This window comes from Hypomesus transpacificus, chromosome 3 (assembly GCF_021917145.1).
Source record: "Hypomesus transpacificus isolate Combined female chromosome 3, fHypTra1, whole genome shotgun sequence".
Classification (NCBI taxonomy): domain Eukaryota; kingdom Metazoa; phylum Chordata; class Actinopteri; order Osmeriformes; family Osmeridae; genus Hypomesus; species Hypomesus transpacificus.
Genome location: NC_061062.1, coordinates 8,365,102 through 8,371,101, shown reverse-complemented (window position 1 = coordinate 8,371,101; position 6,000 = coordinate 8,365,102).

Here is a 6,000-nt window from a genome sequence, read left to right as displayed (position 1 = left end):
GGAGACCTTAAGGAACAGTGTGAAATACCCTATAAAATCAGTCAATGACCCCTTTAAAAGTGGCACTGTCATAGGATGCCACCTTTGCCCCAAGTCAGTTTGTGAAATTTCTGTCCTACTAGATTTGCCCAGGTCAATTGTAAGTCTTCTAACTGGGTAGTGGAAGCGTCTCGGGCCAACCCCAGCCCAGCCACCCAGTGGTCGACCACGCAAACTCCCAGAGAGGGACCACTGAGTGCTGAAGCGTCTTCGATCACTTGTTGCATCACTCTCCCCAGAGTTCCAAACTTCGTCTGGAAACATAATCAGCACAAGAACTGCGCTGGGAGCTCCATATTATGGGTTGCCATGGCCGAGCAGCTGTGGGAATAGCATGTGGTAAGCAAAGTCGTATTCTTGAAAGGTCATAGGGCCTTTACAAAACAATATTGTAACTCATCAAAGTCTTGCGATTTACTGTCTCCTCACCGTCTTCAGGAAGATGCCCCAAGTTGTAAATATAGCACTGTGTGAAGTTCAACAGGTGACCTATTGACCCCCGACAGAGAGATGTCCCTCTCACATAGAATATCAGCATACAGACCCTGACTGTAAACATGTATGATTTGAACATAAGCAATAAAACATTTATGGTTGAGCCCTATGCCAATCATTATTATATTGAACAACTAATTTTTCACATTACATGGGAGGACATGGTCAAATGCCAGTGCAATGTCAATAAATCCTAGAGCTACCTTTTTTGGATTAAGGTTTGAGGTTTGTTTGTCCTATAGTATGCATAGCAAGGAAATCAGGGAGGATTTTCTTCCAGATAGCAGATTTCTGCCAGAATACACACATATAATACACACACATTCTTGGCACTCCTGGCAGATAGGAGTGAAAAGTGTACAAAAAGTCACCTTTTTGTAATTTAGCTTAATACACACATATGCATCTGGTAAAGTAAAATAAAAAGGGTAGCTTCTGAATTTCTCAAAGTTGAGGCGGACCCTAAAGACCAATCTTTTGCAGGATCAGTTAGGATGGGGTTGCTCCACCCACTCACTCTCCACCATCTACAGCTGGTTTCTACAAGTCTTTCCAGGTCTTCAAAGCAAGACATCACTTCAAGGGCATGCTGCTGAAGAGAAGCCCTCACAGTTTTTCATCCAGCTGTAGCTCAAGTCCCCAGTCACCGGTCAGATGAGTCATATCCACTTTCCAGGCTCCCAACAACCCCTCAGCAACTTTTCCACCATGATGTGATGAGCTCAGATGGGAACCTACCACAATCTGGACAACCACTTTCCTTTCCTACCGAAGTTCTTCCTGGAAGACATGATCCTTAATTGACGTGTTTTTAACGTTTTTAAACTAGGAGACCTGGATCTGCTGTTGGGGAAGCCAAGGAGGAAGTTGACATTTGACTCTGCATGGTTGCTTGAGCTTCAAACACACTCCCTTCCTTCTCCTCATCTAATATCACAATATACCTTAGCTTTGTTCATTGCATCATAGGGTGTTCTGAGTTGGGATGAATAATCGGCTGAACTGAACCCAGGTGACAAAGGGTTACATACAAAAGACAAGGATGATTTTGAGTAGTCTCACATACAAATGAACAATATAGTGTTTTGAATCTCAATTTTGTTCAGTCACAGAATTATAATTATAATGAGATTATATTTAGGTGGATCTGCTGTGCAATAGCATATCATAAACCTGTAAGAACAAGTGAAACCAAGCCGCTACAGGAAATACATTATAAAATCAAGCTCTTGTCCATCTATATTGAGATCCAACAATGTTCTGTCTGTTGTCATTTACTTGCTCCAAATTCCAACTTCTTGGGTTCATTCTGCTACCTCACACTGTTTGGAAGGCACTTCTTCACAGCAGTGTAAGTCCTACTAAACTCTAAATCTGGAACCACCCTCCCTCACCATCCCTTAAGCCTTTGCATATGATATTGGGTGTCTGCTCTCCAGGAACTGGATTAATTCCATAACAAAAAGGCTTTCCAGGAAATGGACAGAGAGGGGTTGTATTTTCAACCCTAACTTCCATGGAGAATGAGAAAAAAAGTGTCCCAATTACTTTTACACCAGTCCAAAACGTGTTTGGGAGGATTGGGTTGAGGTGGTGGGAATATGGAGGTTTCTGTTGTGCTGGCAAAGAGGGTCATGTTGACTGTTGTGAAGCCAATTTGGGGTCTTTGCCAGGTTGTTTTCTTAGCTATGTTAAGTTCTCCATCAGTGAGTGAAATGTGTTGCATAAGGGTAGCCCAGTTTAGTTCTATTAAATATTGGTATAAACCTCAGAAGAATACTTTTTTGACACAATTGTTTCAAATAGCTCGTTACTTCGGAAAGCTTTGTTTCCCCCATCACAACCTAACACTAATTGCAACTGATCTTTCAATTATCACCGCTAACTTTTCAGGACTTGCCATTTTGAACAATCTCTATGTGAAAAATCACAGTCACAAACTAGGGGCGTGGTTTTCATTTTAAAAAGGCGTGGTTAAATACCGTAATTCTTGTATAGCTAAATGTGTAAATTATACATTTAACATTCAGATTTAACATTTAACATTTAGATTTAACAGATTTGCATACTGCAGAAAATTGCTCTGGATAAGTTATTACATGTATTTAGATTCATTTCCCATAGTATAGTGCCAACATTTGTTTTTTCAACTAAAAGTTGTTTTTTAAAGTAGAAGTTTCTCCTCTTAACACATTTGACTAAAACAGGTAATAAAGTATTATTAGTCGTCAGTGTTTCCTTTAATTTAAAAGATGAGTTGCACTTAGTTCACTGGAAATAATGTAACAAGCACTCTTGTTTGTAAACTGAGTATAGCTATAGAAGGTCTGTTCAAGTACATTGGAAACTACTGAGTTTAGTTAAATTGTTGTTGTTGGTTAGTTGTAACTGATTTAACAACTAGTACTCGCTGTGAATTATATTATTGTTGCTTGTTTTCCTACAGGTGCACTCTAGAACTCTTGAGGTTCATGTTGTTTATTTTGTAATTTGTTTAACTACATGCTCTTGTGTTTCTTCCCATTGGCATTTATTTGCTTTTCATGATGTATGCTTCATGTTTTGGCTACCCGCAATGTTTTTGGGGCTATTTCATTGTTTATGATCATTGACCTATACACTTTTGTAAAGCTCTCTCTTGAAGTCGCTTTGGATAAAAGCGTCTGCTAAATTAATAAATGTATTTATTACATTTATTACAATAAATGTAAATAAACATTACCGTACTGTATGTATTATTAGGAAAGATATCTTTAGTGCTAATGTTTTCCCATGTTGTTAGATGTTCTGTTGAGTAGCAATGACCTCATTACATGCAGGGCACATACAAACTTTGGACTTTCAGGTTTTTAATGTCAGTTAGTTTAGTCCAGTTTCTGTCAAATGTATATACTTATATTATGAGTTTTGAAGAACTTTCTCTTGCCCCATGCATATAAAGTACAAACTATTGTTTGCATTCACTTAAATATCTTGCTTGCAGAGCTAAAAAATGCACAAACGCAGTTTGCATCCATACAATCATGGAATATTAATGGCTTAAAATACAAGACAACATTTTTGAATACAATACACAATTTTTTATAAATAAAATAGCTAGTGAATCCTTTTCTGAACTATTTTGAAGCTTCATTGTACTGTAATTTATTGAATAATTGTGTATGCTAGACTGTATGCTAAACTGTCTGACTGATATCCAACCAGGCACTGTTTACATTTCCTAGAAGTAGCCTGACAAGCCCAAGCGTGAGTACTGTATGTATTTCATAACAGTTGCCCTATGCAGAAATGTTGAATGGCTGGACATGTCAGTCCCACAATTAGTTATAGTCAGGGCTGTAGGTTATACAGGGTAGACATACAGAAACATACACAAACACCTTAACTCACTATTCACCCTGTAAGTAATAGAAAACACTCAATGTGCACCATGCAGTACATTCTACACATAAATACTTAAACTACAGCCATGTACTGTACATGTTTTCGATCTTGTCTGACTGCCTACACAAGAAAAAGTATGACAGGGCATTTAGTAGGTGTCATGTAAAATCATTGCATGTGTCAGTTTGATTTGACTCAGATCCCCAATGATAAATTACAGTGATCCAAATAGCTGAGATGTGAGGCATCTCCCTCCACCACTCAGTCTCACTTTGTTTTCTCTCTTCCCCATTTTTTCTCCATTCTTCTGTGAAAATATCTGACTCCTTTCAAGTAACATATGTGGCGTTGCAGCACCTGCCACACTCACCAGTGTAATTAATGACTCCTTAGACAGTGACTGGGATTTTAATGAAGAGAAATTAGCTTGCTGCTTGGCAGGCAGAGTGAAGAAGACAGTGACTGTGATTGCAGGTCCCATACCACTGCACCATACCCAAGAAGATGCATGCACACACACACACAAACACACACACAAAACATTATTGTGGTTACAATTCTCTTACTTCTCTTAAAGAAAAGACAATTTATCAGTTACTTGTTTCTGAGCATCATTCCATCAGACTCAACGCAGGATCATTGCAACGATTAAATATTTGGACTCACATCCGCTGGCCATTTAGTCACACACAGTTTTTGAAAAGTCATTGCATGAATAAATATGCAATTACCAGAACCCCTTGCAACAATGAATACTCATTTTCGCAACAATTCAATCATTGAAGATCAGTCACACACACACACACATGTCCTGCCCTGCCCCTTATTCCACTAATTGTGGAAAAAGGGTCCCCATTAGTGAAATAAAGACCACAATCAGTCACTAGGATCTTGATAATTCTCTGGATATAGCGGTTGCCTGGAGGCACAGACCAGGAACAAGCTCAATGTTCCTGAATGCACAATTACCATTTGGATCAAAGCAGCAACATAAAACTGATTGTAGATCCACAGTACATTGAAACCTCATCCTCAACCATTTGACAGTGAATGAAGGTGTTACTATTTATGTAAAAGAGACATTTTAGGGTTCTGCGTACAGGAGGGACAGGAGGAAGGGACTGGAGAGAAAAGGAAACTTTATCTTTTAACAATTAGCCAAGTGTGCTGGTTGTCTAAGGATACACCCATAGTTCTCTCTTCCACTTCTTTGAATGCTTAGAGGATTCTATGACCTACATACAGTATTCATGGCTGCTGCTCCTTAACTGACATGGATATTCTGCAGCTTTCAATAGCCAACTCAAACCTCTTCACTGAGACTCAGTGTGCAAACAGTCCAATGGATAATGCCCTGGGTATTTGATATTTTTCATGCCCGTCTAAGGTGTGTTTGTGTAGATTCTGCAAAGTCACAGTATAAGCGTAACAGGTTATGGGCGTGTTGGGAGGAGGAGAGCGCATGAGAGCAGTGTTGCTCCTTCTCCCAAATGACTTAGTTATCAACAATTTTTCACACAACATCATTTACTTGAGTCATGAGTCAGTCAAAACCATTTATTTCTTAAGCATTGCACCATCCGTGTAAATCGCAAGGGGTTTCCATTGCGTAAATGTTGAGGTTATTTGCGACGCAAAAGGTCACTGATGTCTACTTACCCTGGCTCAGCAAATGATCAAAATTCGTAACTTCCTGTCTTCCAGAGAAAAGTTCTGGGCAGTTGGCTGATAGGAGAAAGTGATAATCCATTGAAGACCTCGCTCACCACGCTCACCACTTCATACTATACCATACCATTGCTCCTCACCTCTCCAAGACAATACACATTCAACCAATGCTGTCATGAGTTTTAAGAAAGAATATGGGGGTGCATAAAAATGTTTTTCCAATTGGGGAGATGATGCAATACAATACTTTCACAAATTAAACAGTGTGTAATAAATGCCACCTGAATATTACAAAGGAGACATAGAAAGGCTATAGTAAACATGATGGAGAGTTAGATGAGCAGGTAGCAAAAGACTGCGGCACCCACAGCAAGGTCAAACTGGGAGCATTTGGCTGACAATCAGTTATTCCAC